Source organism: Artemia sp. Qi Xiang Cuo, chromosome 18 (genome assembly GCF_049724085.1).
Source record: "Artemia sp. Qi Xiang Cuo chromosome 18, ASM4972408v1, whole genome shotgun sequence".
Taxonomy (NCBI): Eukaryota; Metazoa; Arthropoda; class Branchiopoda; order Anostraca; family Artemiidae; genus Artemia; species Artemia sp. Qi Xiang Cuo.
In genome coordinates this window covers 69760-84892 of record NC_142811.1, presented here as the reverse complement: position 1 = coordinate 84892, position 15133 = coordinate 69760, and the positions used below count along the sequence as shown (strand labels likewise).

The 15133-nt window shown below is 34.2% G+C and overlaps 1 protein-coding gene across 2 annotated transcripts in view; it reads right to left on the bottom strand.

Annotated features, from left to right (window-relative positions):
* Positions 1-14175, bottom strand: part of LOC148941093 (high affinity copper uptake protein 1-like) — a 109936-nt gene extending 95761 nt beyond the window's left edge. Inside the window, exon 1 of one of the 2 annotated variants that reach the window (XM_089104522.1) lies at positions 14111-14175. The gene's annotated coding sequence lies outside the window, so the exon portion shown is untranslated. Of the gene's footprint in view, positions 1-14100 lie in introns of both variants that reach the window. The other variant, XM_089104521.1, reaches the window with a different exon arrangement.
* Positions 14176-15133: the final 958 nt, after the last annotated feature.

Below are 15133 nucleotides of genomic sequence, written 5' to 3'. Positions count from 1 at the left end.
ACAGAACTCAAAGGCTACTGCGATGCTAAAAAGAGCTGTTTTAGGGCCAATTCAAAAGCTAATGTTTTGTATCTTAATGCTTTCTATAAAGTTGACTTGACAATGTTATGATAAAGTGCCATATGCCACTCAAAATTGCTCTTCGTTTTTTTCAATCTCTGTAAATAAAAATACCAAAAAAAGAGCCCTTTCCAATGAGAAAACTCCAAACAAAGATTTTTTTTATAAATCCAGGCTGGGACAATAACCAGGGGGCATGGGCACCCCCATCAATTGCTTCCAATAGAGCTAGCACACACAATATTGTGGATAGATGTTTAAAGGTCCAATTCAAAGCTATTAAATGCTTCAAATGCTTTTAAATGCTCTTTTCAACTACAAATCTACAAAAAGTATACTTAAATGACAAAAGGTTTTGAATTGAATCTTTGAAAATCTCTCTACAATGTCTCCTGCTTGCTAGTTCTAGTGGTGGCAATATAGGGGAGGGGTGTCACTGTCTCTGCCAAGAAATTGAAAAATGCCTTTTATGGAGTATTTTCACTGGAAAAAGCCAATTTTTGTATTTTTATTTGGGACCCAGAGTTTGAATTCAGCTGCATTAACACACTGCAGGGTCAACACAAGGACCTTAGTAATAAAAAAGCATTGTTAATCCAATGCAACTCAAAGTACATTATTTGGGTGTCATGATGGTGTTATCAAGCCAAATTTATAAAAAAAAACAAAAAACAATGAGGTATAAAAACTAGTTTTCAAATGAGCTCATTATCTGGCAACAATGTGGCATAGGTAAAAGTTCTAGTGGTGGCCCTTTAGGTGGGATACACCAGTTCTTTGACCCCTCTCCCCTAGTTTCTTATCCCTGCCTAGGCTATATCTTGAAAAACATCTTTTTTGGGGGGAGGGGGGTCTTTCCATGGAAAAGGCATTTTCATTGTGAATACAAAAATGGAAAAACAACCCAAGGTACACTTTTGAATGCAATATGGCACTTTACAATGATGTCAACTTTATAACAATCAATGAGGTAAAAAAAATAGCTTTTAGATGGGCCCTTAAACAGCTCTCTAGTGTGTTGCAGTAGCCTTCTTGTGCTGCTAGTCAGTAAATGATTTATGAATAAAATTAGGGGACTGCAAGGGAGGAATACAAAAGAGGGGGGGTATAAACATCAGAATTTGGGTTTTAAACCAAGGAGATTATGATAGTACCCTTTTCATTCTTCCCAGCCTTTCCATTCTGTAAATGGCACCCAAAATACAATTTTGGTTGCCATGCAACACTTTATGATGGTGTTGTCAAATTGAATGTATAAAACAATTATATATAAAAATTGGCTTTTAAGTAAACCTTTAAACAGCTCTCTATGATGTTCAATTAGCAGCAAAATCAAAGAATAAAACACTTAAGTGCTCTGTGTGCAATTATCCTGTTGTTCAAAGTTGGGAGTTCAAAGGGTCATGAATAGGAAAACAATTTTTCAACAATGGGAATTTTGATGGCTTACTTTTTGCTTTGACTCAGGGTAAATTTTCAAGGGTTTCTAGGTTCAATAAGCATAGCTTCCCCTTATTTCCAGATAACCTGCTTTTACCTTGCTAAAACAAAGTTGCAAAAAGCTTTTAAAGTGCTCTGAAAGTTCAATGGAATTCTCAGGTTGAACAACCTATTCAAACCCAATGCAATTTTAAATTTTTATTACTCTAGATGTCAGCACCAAGAATTGCTATTTGTGGTGCAATATGGCCATTTATGAAGGTTTTATTTTACATTATATGACAGTGTAGCCAATAAGATAGCCTGGACTTTAAAGTCATATCACCACAAGATGCAGCTTTCAAATGCTTACAAATCTACAAAAGGTATGGTTAAAAGATCAAAAGCTTTGAATTTGAGCCCTTTAAACAACTCTTAATTATGTTGCCTGTGTTTTGGTCCCAATGGTGGCAATTGAGATGGATGGGCATCCTTGCCTCCTTAGTTTTTTACCCCTGCCTAGACATTGAAAATTCCTTTTTTGGAGTTTTTTCATTGAAAAAAGCTCTTTTTGGTATTTTCATTAAAATAAACTGGAAATACTACCCAGAGTACACTGTTTGGGAGCCTTTTTGGGAGGGTAAGTTTAAACTTGCCTCTCATTTACATCAGAAATAAAATTTACCCTCACCCCCTAATGTGCAAATATATACCCTGAATTGGTAGCCTATATATAGGGGTTGGGGTAAGATTCATTTTTGACAAAAATGATTATTATATTTGGAATGAGCATAAAAAAGGGCATTGAGAGGTATGTTTACTTTATTGTAAGTCAATAATATGAACTGCAAAAAATATATTTAAACAATAGTAGGCCTATGACAGTGAAAGAAGTAAGATAGCCTAAAGGTTTTCCCCCTGCATTATGGTTTTTCCCCCTAACTTGGATTATCATGTGTATTATGAAGTAAAATTGTTTTCTTAACATGTTTCTTTATGTATGGCTGGGGTCTTATGCTTATACCAAAGAGGGTTAACATTGGAGCTCACCTAACTTTCCCTGAGTAGCCTATGTGTTTGGCCCTGGATTCAATACTGAAAGTTTTGCTTTCCAAGACTAGCCTAACCCCTTTCCAAGATAGCAAAAAGAAGCTAAATGGTAAAGTTCTACCAAATCATATTATTGAGTTAGGAATAAAGTGAATACACCATTTGATGCCTTTTTTAAGGCTGATTATGAATATAATAATCATTTCTATCGGAAATGAATTTCAGCCCCCCCCCTATATATGCCAATTCAGGGATAGGTTATGTTGTAGATATATATACCCTGAATTGGCATATATAGGGGGGGGGGGCTGAAATTCATTTCCAATAGAAATGATTAGCCTACTAGGCTAGCCTATATTTGTAATCAGCATAAAAAAGGCATTGAGTGGTATATTCACTTTATGCGTAAGTCAATAATATGATTTGGTCCTTTACCGCTAAACTAGAATTGGTAAAATTCTACTTTAGTTACTTTTGGCTATCTTGGAAAGGGGTTGGGTTAGGAAAATGAAACTTTCAGGGATGGATGTACATGCTAAGGTTTGTCCCGGGACGTTACTTTGAAGTACCCACCTCCAATCATCCCCCCCTCTATATAATGGTAAATTACTGCACATTACTAGTTGTTTTAACTCCTATTTCATCCTATATTACTTTCATAAATATAAATCACTGCTTACCTTACACAACTTCTGCTTTTAACCTTGTTCATTAAAATATATTCCAAAATCCTATTTAAATCCTAAGCCATTTAATTTTCAACCCATGCTGACTTTCTTTATGGTATATGAAACCAGCTTTGTTGTGATGTCACGCTTGCCTTATCAGAAATCCTTACCCTTAAGGGTAGCAGGCACATGCCAAACAACTCTGTTGATAAGACCATTTAAACTGTATTAATTAAGGAAAGGATTTGACAACAGAGACCAGTAAAAATAACCTAATCTTTTTTAGAGGACAAATTATGTCATGGGAAGATGTTTTTGAAATTCCCCTTCCACCCAAACTTAAAATTTTCTAAAATTCTACTTTAGAAGCTTTTAAAATATTTCTAAAGTACTAAAAGATAGAGTGCTAAAAACATCAGAATTGACTTCAGAGGACACGTTATATCATGGGAAGAGGTTTTTGAAATCACCCTTCCCCAAACTCAAAATTTTCTAAAATTCTACTTTAGAAGCTTTTAAAATATTTCTAAAGTACTAAAGCATACAGTGCTAAAAACATCAGAATCAACTTCAGAGTACACGTTATATCACAGGCCGAGGTTTTTGAAATCCCCCTCCCCCCAAGCTAAAAATTTTGCAAAATTCTACTTTATAAGCTTTTTAAATATTTTAAATATTTCTGAAGCTCTAAGACATACAGAGCTACAGACATCAGAATCAACTTTAGAGTACAATTTATGTCATGGGAAGATGTTTTTGAAATCACCCTTCCCCCCAAACTCAAAAATTTTCCAAATTTATATTTTATAAGATTTTAAAATATTTATAAAGAAATAAAAGATAGAGTGCTAAAAACATCAAACTCGACGTCAGATGACACTTTCTATCACGTGAATATTTTTTTTAAATAACCCGTCACCCCACACTCATAATTTTCTAAAATTCTACTTTATAATCTATTAAAATATTTCTAAAGAAATAAAAGATACAGTGCTAAAAACATCAGAATCGACTTCAGAGGACAAGTTATATCACGGGAAGAGGTTTTTTAAATCACCCTTCACCCAAAAATCAAAATTTTCTAAAATTCTACTTTAGTAGATTTTTAAATATTTCTAAAGAACTAATAGATAGAGTGCTAGAAACATCAGAATCGACTTCAGAGGACACGTTATATCACGGGAAGAGGTTTTTAAAATCCCCCAAACTCAAAGTTTTCCAAAATTTTACTTTCGAAGCTTTTTTAAATATTTCTAAAGCTCTAAAAGAAACAGTGCTAAAAACATCAGAATCAACTTCAGAGGATATGTTATATCATGGGAAGAGGCTTTTAAAATCCCCATCCCCCCAAACTCAAAATTTTCGAAAATTCTACTTTAGGAGCTTCTTAAATATTTCTAAAGCGCTCATACCTAGAGTGCTATAAACATCAGAATCGACTTCAGAGGACCCGGTAAATCACGGGAAGATTTTTTTGAACTCACCCCGCCCCCCCCACTCAAAATTTTTTAAAATTATAGGGTAGAATCTGTTAAAATATTTCTAAAGCGCTACGACATAGCGCGCTACCGACATCAGAATCTACTTTAGAGGACAATTTATGTCAAGGGAAGATGTTTTTGAAATCCCCCTTCCCCCCAAACTCAAAATTTTCCAAAATTCTACTTTAGAAGCTTTTTAAATATTTCTAAAGCACTAATAGATAGAGTGCTAAAAACATCAAAATCGACTTCAGAGGACACGTTATCTCACGGGAAGAGGTTTTTGAAATCCCCCTTCCCCCCAAACTCAAAATTTTCTAAAGTTCCACTACAGAATATATATAAATTTTTATCAAGTTTCTAATTATTGCGTTAAAAAAAACACAGACTGAACGACTATTTGCACGCTAGATCACAGTTATATGTTTTTTAAATCATCCTTCCCACCAAAAAAAAATAATAAAATATTAATACTTTATTAGATGTTATAATTTATCTAAAGCACTATGAAATAAGAGTGATAAAAAAATCAGAATCGACTAGGATATTTACATCTGTTAAGAAGTAACTATTTCAAATGCAGGAAAAACACATACTAAGTTGACCTATCTTTCCAATATATTTATAACCCAATTCACTGTTATCTTTGTTCGACTATTCCCGCCGTTTAACAATGAAACAATTAATTAATGCTTCAACAGATATTACGAGTTACAGCTTCAGTCTGTAAATGACAATTATTGAGATATGTCTTGCAATTTTTGTGAAATAAATTTCTGTGGTGGTATCGTTCAATTTCGTACTGTTGAGGCAGTCTTAGGGTTGTATTATAACCATGGCATGTTATTGAGAAGCAGGAATTGCAATATTTGTTGGCAGATTTGCGTAAAATATAGAAATTCGTTCCGTTGCCAGAAGTCTAGGCTTATACCTATCCGAGGTGGCTGTGAATATTCTCAGGTAAAGTATAATTTTTCAAAATCGATCTATGACAAAACATGGATGGCTTGTTCACACCTTTCTGAGCTAGAAAATTTCCGTTTTTTGATGATTTGGCTTCAAATACCGCCTCCAAGGGAGGATTTCATGATCAACAATGTTACTTGTTGTAAACACACCTTTGTGGATTGGAGCCGGTTCTGCAGAGAGGTTTGTATGTACATATGTCATTCAAACTTCGCTCCTTTGGGAGAAGGAGTCATTGTTGATATAGATGAAGCCCAATTTGGGAAGCGTAAATATAATAGTGGTCGGATTGTCAAGGGTAAAAGGGTATTTGGTGGACTAGAGCGAGGAACTGGTAATTCATTCATGGTTTCTGTGCCGGATAGAAGTAGTGCCGCGTTGTTGGGAATTATCCAAAACCAAATCCTGCCAGGGACAACAATTATCAGCAACTGTTGGAGGGCCTACGATTGCCTGGGTAGCCAGGTCTATCAGCATTTACGCGTCAACCGCAGCATAAATTTTGTTGACCCTGCAACAGGTGATCACACACAAAACATCGAAAGACACTGGCGTGACGTTCGAGACAATATACCCAGATATGGCAGAAGAGAAGAACATATGGAAGGATATCTGGCAGAGCACTATTTCAAAAAAAATATTCAATCTCCTCGAGAATGCACCATTTCATGAAATATATATCGGAGCTTTATAACCCCAACTAATTTGTTTTTTATGGGTATTATTTACTAATTAATGTTTAAAACGTTGTAAAAGAAAATTTGGCAATATACTGTATCTAACCCCATTTGTTCTTAAAGCAATTCAAATGTTTTGGTCCAAATAGTTTAGTGTAGCGATCTACATTCTTGAAGCTCCAAGACGTTAATAGAGTGTACAGCGGGAGGGGGAAAGAGGGGGCAGAAGTAAATATTTGACTATATATTATTTGGTACTTGTGAATTATAAATAACCCACAACTATACAAGAAAGAAGTTAATTTTGGTTAATTCTAATTAAATAAAATAAAATATGATTAAAATATAATATTTTAGAAACAAATTTGGGATATATATTTGCACATTAGGGGGTGGGGGGAAAATCATAGCATATATTAAATATGAACCCAGGTACCTTTTTCCCTCCCTAAACCCAAAAAACAACAGTTTAAATATTGTAAACGCAATAAGAAATCATGCTTTGTGATCCATTTGTCTAACAAATACCCGTTTTTCTGTTTTCCTTGTACAGTATATCGCGGTGTTTTATTTATAATGCATAAGTACCAAATAATCTATATTCGTTTTGATTATTTTTTTTGGAGACCTCTCAACATTTTGAGTTGGGTAACCACATAAAACATATTCAAATAGCTTTATTCTATTATGTTGAAAAATATTGCTTTTCTTTCTTACATCCGAGATTTAAAATATGTAAAAAATGTTGGAACTTATATAAAAATTTTCTTTCGAGGGTGCAAAGGTTAGTTGAAAGGAGATTTGATAGCGGGGGGCGGGGGTGGGGGGGCGCGGTGGTCAGCAACCTGCTCGCGGTGCCCCTGCTTATACTAATCTAAGCTGACCATTTCGTTGCAACGTGTTGCACCGGAATAATACTCTAAAATCTGGTTGATAAATTGCATGTCTAACAAATTTGTCTGAGTTTTGTAAAAGGGGGAAACAACCCCTAAAAGTAAAAGATTTTAATAAAACTCATACCATCAAATTTGTGGTTCTTGGCGAATACCCACCGGAAATTCCCCCCGGAAAATACCTCCCCGCAGAAAATATCCCCCCCCCCACGGGAAATACCCTCACGGAAAATCCCCCTCCCCCCCAAAAAATACCCCCGTGGAAAATAAGGCTTTTCAAATTATCAACCAGATTTTAGAGTATGAAGGGGGAATGGGATGAAGGGTAAGGGGGATTTCTAAAACTTTGAATAAACTTTAAAAATTTGTGAGTTATAGCAACGGAACCTTGCAAAATAGATCTTCTGTTTAAATGAAGTACAACAAAAATGTTTTCAGCTTCAAAAATATGCTCAATCCCAACTTATAAGGTTTTAAATATATGCAAATACATTTCCAAAATTTTGGAAATAAAACATTGATATGGCTTAAAATTCTGCTCAAATAACTTAAATTGCATTTTCAGAACTAAAGCCAGAGAAAAAGAAACTGATAACTGAAAATTAAGGTAAAATGTTGTTTTGTCAAAATTTCAATGGGTATTTCAAAAACATCTTCCCATGACATAAAAAACATCTTCCCGTAACATAAATTGTCCTCTAAAGTTGATTCTGATGTTTGTAGTGCTCTATGTCTTAGCGCTTCATATTCACAAACATCTTCCCCTAACATCATTTATCATCTCCAGTGGAGTATGAGGTGTGTAGCACTCTATGTCTTAGAGCTTTAGAAATATTTAAAAAAACTTCAAAAGCAAAATTTTGGAAAATTTTGAGTTTGGGGGAAGGGGGATTTCAAAAACATCTTCCCATAACATAATTTGTCCTCTGAAGTCGATTCCGATATTTGTAGCGCTCTATCTATTAGTGCTTTGAAAATATTTAAAAAGCTTCTAAAGTAGATTTTTGGAAAATTTGGAGTTTGGGGGGAAGGGGGATTTCAAAAACATCTTCCCATAATATAATTTGTCCTCTAAAGTTGATTCTGATGTTTGTAGTGCTCTATGTCTTAGCGCTTTATAAATATTTAAAAAGCTCCTAAAGTAGAATTTTAGAAAATTTTGAGTTTGGGGGGAAGGGGGATTTTAAAAGCCTCTTCCCGTGATATAACGTGTCCTCTGAAGTCGAGTATGATGTTTTTAGCACTCTATCTATTAGTGCTTTAGAAATATTTTAAAAGCTTCTAAAGTAGAATTTTGAAAAATTTTGGGTTTGGGGGGAAGGAGGATTTTAAAATCCTCTTCCCATGATATGACGTGTCCTCTGAAGTCGATTTTGATGTTTTTAGCACTCTATGTTTTAGCGCTTTAGAAATATTTAAAAAGCTCCTAAAGTAGAATTTTTGAAAATTTTGAGTTTAGGGGGAAGTGGGATTTTAAAAGCTGTTCTCGTGATATAACGTGTCCTCTGAAGTCGATTCTGATGTTATTAGCAATGTATCTATTAGAGATGTAGAAATATGTAAAAAATCTTCGAAAGTAAAATTTTGGAAAATTTTGAGTTTGGGGAGAAGGGGGATTTTAAAAACCTCTTCCCGTGATATAACGTGCCCTCTGAAGTCGATTCTGATGTTTTTAGCACTCTATGTCTTAGTGCTTTAGAAATATTTAAAAATCTCCTAAAGTATAATTTTAGAAAATTTTGAGTTTGGGGAGAAGGGGGTTTTTAAAAACCTCTTCCCGTGATATAACGTGCCCTCTGAAGTCGATTCTGATGTTTTTAGCACTGTATCTTTTAATACTTTAGAAATATTTTAAAAGCTTCTAAAGTAGAATTTTAGAAAATTTTGAGTTTGGGGTGAAGGGTGATTTAAAAAACCTCTTCCCGTGATATAACGTGTCTTCTGAAGTCGATTCTGATGTTTTGAGCAATTTATCTTTTAGATCTTTAGAAATATGTAAAAAAATATGTGAATGTTAAATTTTGGAAAATTTTGAGTTTGGGGGTAGGGGGATTTAAAAAACCTCTTCCCGTGATATAACGTGTCCTCTGAAGTCGATTCTGATGTTTTTAGCACTCTATCTTTTATTGCTTTATAAATATATAAAAATCTACTAAAGTAGAATTTTAAAAAATTTTGAGTTTGGGGAGAAGGGGGATTTTAAAATCCTCTACCCGTGATATAACGTGTCCTCTGAAGTCGATTCTGATGTTTTTAGCACTGTATCTTTTAATACTTTAGAAATATTTTAAAAGCTTCTAAAGTAGAATTTTAGAAAATTTTGAGTTTGGGGTGAAGGGTGATTTAAAAAACCTCTTCCCGTGAGATAACGTGTCCTCTTAAGTTGATTGTGATGTGTTTAGCACTCTATCTATTAGTGCTTTAGAAATATTTAAAAAGCTTCTAAAGTAGAATTTTAGAAAATTTTGAGTTTGGGGGGAAGAGGGATTTCAAAAACATCTTCCCATGACATAAATTGTCCTCTAAAGTTGATTCTGATGTCTGTAGCTCTGGATGTCATAGCGCATAAGAAAAATTAAAAATAATTAACACGCGTCTAAAGTACAACATTGCAAAAAGTTGAGTTTGGGGGGAGGGGGGAGTTCACAAACATCTTAATTATATGGAACGGGTAATATGACGATTATTCTAAGGTGTTGAGTAAAAGCTGTTTTATTGATGTATAACAATATAAAAATATAATATAGTAGAATTTTAGTCAATTTTGAGGGTGGGGGGACGGGGATTTTAAAAGCCTCTTCCCGTGATATAACGTATCCTCTGAAGTTGATTCTGATGTTTTTAGCACTGTTTCTTTTGGCACATTAGAAATATGTAAAAAAGCTTCGAAAGTAAAATTTTGGAAAATTTTGAGTTTGGGGGAAGGGGGATTTTAAAAACCTCTTCCTGTGATATAACGTGTCCTCTGAAGCCGATTCTGATGTTTGTAGCGCTCTATGTCTTAGCGCTTTAAAAATATTTAAAAAGCTTCTAAAGTAGAATTTTGGAAAATTTTGAGTTTGGGGGGAAGGGGGATTTCAAAAACATCTTCACATAACATAAATTATCCTCTCAAGTAGATTCTGATGTTTTTAGCTCTCTATGTCTTAGCGCTTTAGAAATATTTAAAAAAGCTTCTAAAGTAAAAATTTGGAAAATTTTGAGTTTGGGGGGAAGGGGGATTTTAAAAACCTCTTCCCGTGATATAAAGTGTCCTCTGAAGTCGTTTATGATGTTTTTAGCGCTATTGCTATTCGTGCTTTATAATTATTTAAAAAGCTCCTAAAGTAGAATTTTAGAAAATTTTGAGTTTGGGGGGACGGGGGATTTCACAAACATCTTCCCATAAGATAATTTATCCTCTAAAGTTGATTCTGATGTTTGTAGCACTCTATGTCTTAGCGCTTTAGAAATATTTAAAAAAAATTCAAAAGCAAAATTTTGGAAAATTTTGAGTTGGGTGGAAGGGGGATTTCAAAAACATCTTCACATAACATAATTTGTCCTCTGAAGTCGATTCCGATATTTGTAGCGCTCTATCTATTAGTGCTTTGGAAATATTTAAAAAGCTTCTAAAGTAGAATTTTGGAAAATTTTGAGTGTGGGGGGACGGGGGATTTCAAAAACATCTTTCCATAATATAATTTGTCCTCTAAAGATGATTCTGATGTTTGTAGCACTCTATGTTTTAGAGCTTTAGAAATATTTAAAAAGCTCATAAAGTAGAATTTTAGAAAATTTTTAGTTTGGGAGGAAGGGGGATTTTAAAAACCTCTTCCCGTGATATAACGTGTCCTCTGAACTTGATTTTGATGTTTTTAGCACTCTATCTATTAGAGATTTAGAAATATTTTAAAATATTCTACAGTAGAATTTTGTAAAATTTTGAGTTTGGGGGGAAGGAGGATTTTAAAAACCTCTTCCCGTGATATAACGTGTCCTCTGAAGTAGATTCTGATCTTTATAGCACTGTATGTTTTAGCGCTTTAGAAATATTTAAAAAGTTCCTAAATTACAATTTTTGAAAATTTTGTGTTTAGGGGGAAGTGGGATTTTAAAAGCTTTTCTCGTAATATAACGTGTCCTCTGAAGTCGATTCTGATGTTTTTAGCACTGTATCTTTTAGAGCTTTAGAAATATTTAAAAAATATTCTAAATTACAATTTTGGAAAATTTTTAGTTTGGGGAGAAGGGGGATTTAAAAAAACTCTTACCGTGTTATAAAGTGTCCTCTGAAGGCGATTCTGATGTTTTTAGCACTGTATCTGTTATTGCTTTAGAAATATTTAAAAATCTACTAAATTATAATTTTTGAAAATTTTGAGTTTGGGGAGAAGGGTGATTTAAAAAACCTCTACCCGTGATATAACGTGCCCTCTGAAGTCGATTCTGATGTTTTTAGCACTGTATCTTTTAATACTTTAGAAATATTTTAAAAGCTTCTAAAGTAGAATTTTAGAAAATTTTGAGTTTGGGGGAAGGGGGATTTTAAAAACCTCTTCCCGTGATATAACGTGTCCTCTGAAGTCGATTCTGTTGTTTTTAGCACTCTATGTCTTAGTTCTTTAGAAATATTTAAAAATCTCCTCAAGTAGAATTTTATAAAATTTTGAGTTTGGGGAGAAGGGGGATTTTAAAAACCTCTTCCCGTGATATCAAGTGCCCTCTGAAGTTGATTCTGATTTTTTTAGCACTGTATCTTTTAATACTTTAGAAATATTTTAAAAGCTTCTAAAGTAGAATTTTAGAAAATTTTGAGTTTGGGGGGAAGGGTGATTTCAAAAACCTCTTCCCGTGATATAAAGTGTCCTCTGAAGTCGATTTTGATGTTTTTAGCTCTCTATCTATTAGCGCTTTAGAAATATTTAAAAAGCTCCTAAAGTAGAATTTTTGAAAATTTTGAGTTTGGGGGGAAGGGGGATTTCAAAAACATCTTCCCATGAAATAAATTGTCCTCTAAAGTTGATTCTGATGTCTTTAGCTCTCTATGTCGTAGAGCTTTAGAAAAATTTAACATAATTAAACCGCTTCTACACTAGAATTGTGACAAATTGTGCGTTTGGGGGGAGGGGGGATGTCAAAAAAATCGTCCTGTGATATAACGTGTCCTCTGAAGTCGATTCTGATATTTTTAGTACTGTATTTTTTATTGCTATAGAAATATTTAAAAAGCTACTAAAGTAGAATTTTAGAAAATTTTGAGTTTGGGGGGTAGGGGATTTCTAAAGCCTCTTCCCATGATATAACTTGTCCTCTGAAGTAGATTCTGATGTTTTTATCACTGTTTCTTTTAGCGCATTAGAAATATGTAAAAAAGATTCGAAAGTAAAATTTTGGAAAATTTTGAGTTTGGGGGGAGGGGGATTTTAAAAACCTCATCCCGTGTTATAACGTGTACTCTGAAGTCGATTATGTTGTTTTTAGCACTCTATGTATTAGTGCTTTAGAAATATTTAAAAAGCTACTAAAGTAGAATTTTAGAAAATTTTGAGTTTGGGGTGAAGGGGGATTTAAAAAACCTCTTCCCGTGATATAACGTGTCCTCTGAAGTCGATTCTGATGTTTTTAGCACTCTATCTTTTAGTACTCTAGAAATATTTTAAAAGCTTCTAAAGTAGAATTTTAGAAAATTTTTAGTTTGGGGGAAGGGGAATTTCAAAAACCTCTTCCCGTGATATAACGTGTCCTCTGAAGTCGATTTTGATGTTTTTAGCACTCTATCTTTTAGTGCTTTAGAAATATTTAAAAAGCTTCTAAATTAGAATTTTTGAAAATTTTTGAGTTTGGGGGGACGGGGGATTTCAAAAACATATTACCATGACATAATTTGTCCTCTAAAGTTGATTCTGATGTCTGTAGCGCTCTATGTAGTAGCGCTTTAGAAATATTTAAAATATTTTAAAAGCTTCTAAAATAGAATTTTGGAAAATTTTTGAGTTTGGGGGGAGGGGGGATTTCAAAAACATCTTCCTGTGATATAATGTGTCCTCTGAAGTCAATTCTGATGTTTTTAGCACTCTATCTATTAGTGCTTTAGAAATATTTAAAAAGCTTCTAAAGTAGAATTTTTGAAAATTTTGAGTTTGGGGGGAAGGGGGATTTCAAAAACATCTTCCCATGACATAAATTGTCCTCTAAAAAAGATTAGGTTATTTTTACTGGTCTCTGTTGTCAAATCCTTTCCTTAATTAATAGGCTACAGTTTAAATGGTCTTATCAACAGAGTTGTTTGGCATGTGCCTGCTACCCTTAAGGGTAAGGATTTCTGATAAGGCAAGTGTGACATCACAACAAAGCTGGTTTCATATACCATAAAGAAAGTCAGCATGGGTTGAAAATTAAATGGCTTAGGATTTAAATAGGAGTTTGGAATATATTTTAATGAACCAGGTTAAAAGCAGAAGTTGTGTAAGGTAAGCAGTGATTTATATTTATGATAGTACTAGAGGATGAAATATGAGTTAAAATCAACTAGTAATGTGCAGTAATTTACCATTATATAGAGGGGGGATGAGCGGAGGTAGGTACTTCAAAGTACCTTCCAGGGACAAACCTTAGCATGTACATCCATCCCTGAAAGTTTCATTTTCCTAACCCAACCCCTTTCCAAGATAGCCAAAAGTAACTAAAGTAGAATTTTACCCTAGAATTTTACTCGAAAGAGATTAAAACATGAAATTTAGCAGTACTACTTTTATTTTATAAGTGGTCAACCCCTGGTACAGACATGCTTTAGGTAACCCTTGTGCAGGCTAACTGGTAAGTTGGCCTATTCTCACACAATAAGATTCATTTTTTCATCCAAACATGATATATGAGCAAAATCTTTAAACCATAAACTTATTACAATTAATAACCTTAAACGGCTGATTTTCTTCAGTATATAGCACGCTATTCAAAATCAAATATTTTGCTGAACACCAGTTTTTGAGGGTTGCCAGCCACTCAGTTAAAAAAATCACTCTATTTTGGTGATTTGTTGATTGATTTTCTTCAATAACTACTACTACTAACAACTCACCGCAGCACCAAGCCGCCCGAGGCAAACACAGCTACGCACGCTCCTCCTCCATCCCAATCTATTCAAAGCCTCCCTTTTTACACCCGCCCATGAAGTTCCCATTTCCTTTAAATCTTTCTCTACGACGTCCTACCACCCTAGACGAAGATGGCCTGCTTTTCGTTTATCCCTAGACGGCTGGCCGAAAAGAACAATCTTCGGAAATCTTTAATCCTTCATCCGCACAACGCGCCCTAGCCACCTCAACCTTTCTTTCATTATAGCCCTAGAGAGCGGTATTGAACCACGTTTTTCGTATAGCCTATTGTTTGAAATACGGTCAGTCAGCCGGGTACCCAGAACAATCCTTAAGCAATTTTTCTGGAAAACATCTAGCAAATCTGCATCCGCTTTTCTAAGTGTCTATGCTTCAGAGCTTTATTTGATAAATGTCATCACTGTAGCTTCTAATGTTCTAATCTTGGTTTACAGACTTATCTTCCTATTCTTCCAAACTTTTTTTTAACCGTGAAAAAACTACTTGAGCCTTGACTATCCTACTTTTGACATCTTCACTGCTCCCACCATCTTTACTAATAATACTACTAAGGTAAGTGAAGCTGTCCACCTGATCAATCTTTTCATTACACAACTTCACCTTTTCATCTTCACTTATTCCTAGTCTTAGTGACTTAGTCTTCTTAACATTAATTTTCCAACCTATTCTAGCACCCTGAACTCGCAAAACCTCTAAAACTTCAATCATTTTGCTCAAACTTTCATCTAGAATGCTTAAATCATCAGCATAGTCTAGGTCAAGGAGAATTTTTCATCCCCACTTGATTCCGTGGTTTCCCATTGCCTTTTATGTGCTCCTTAA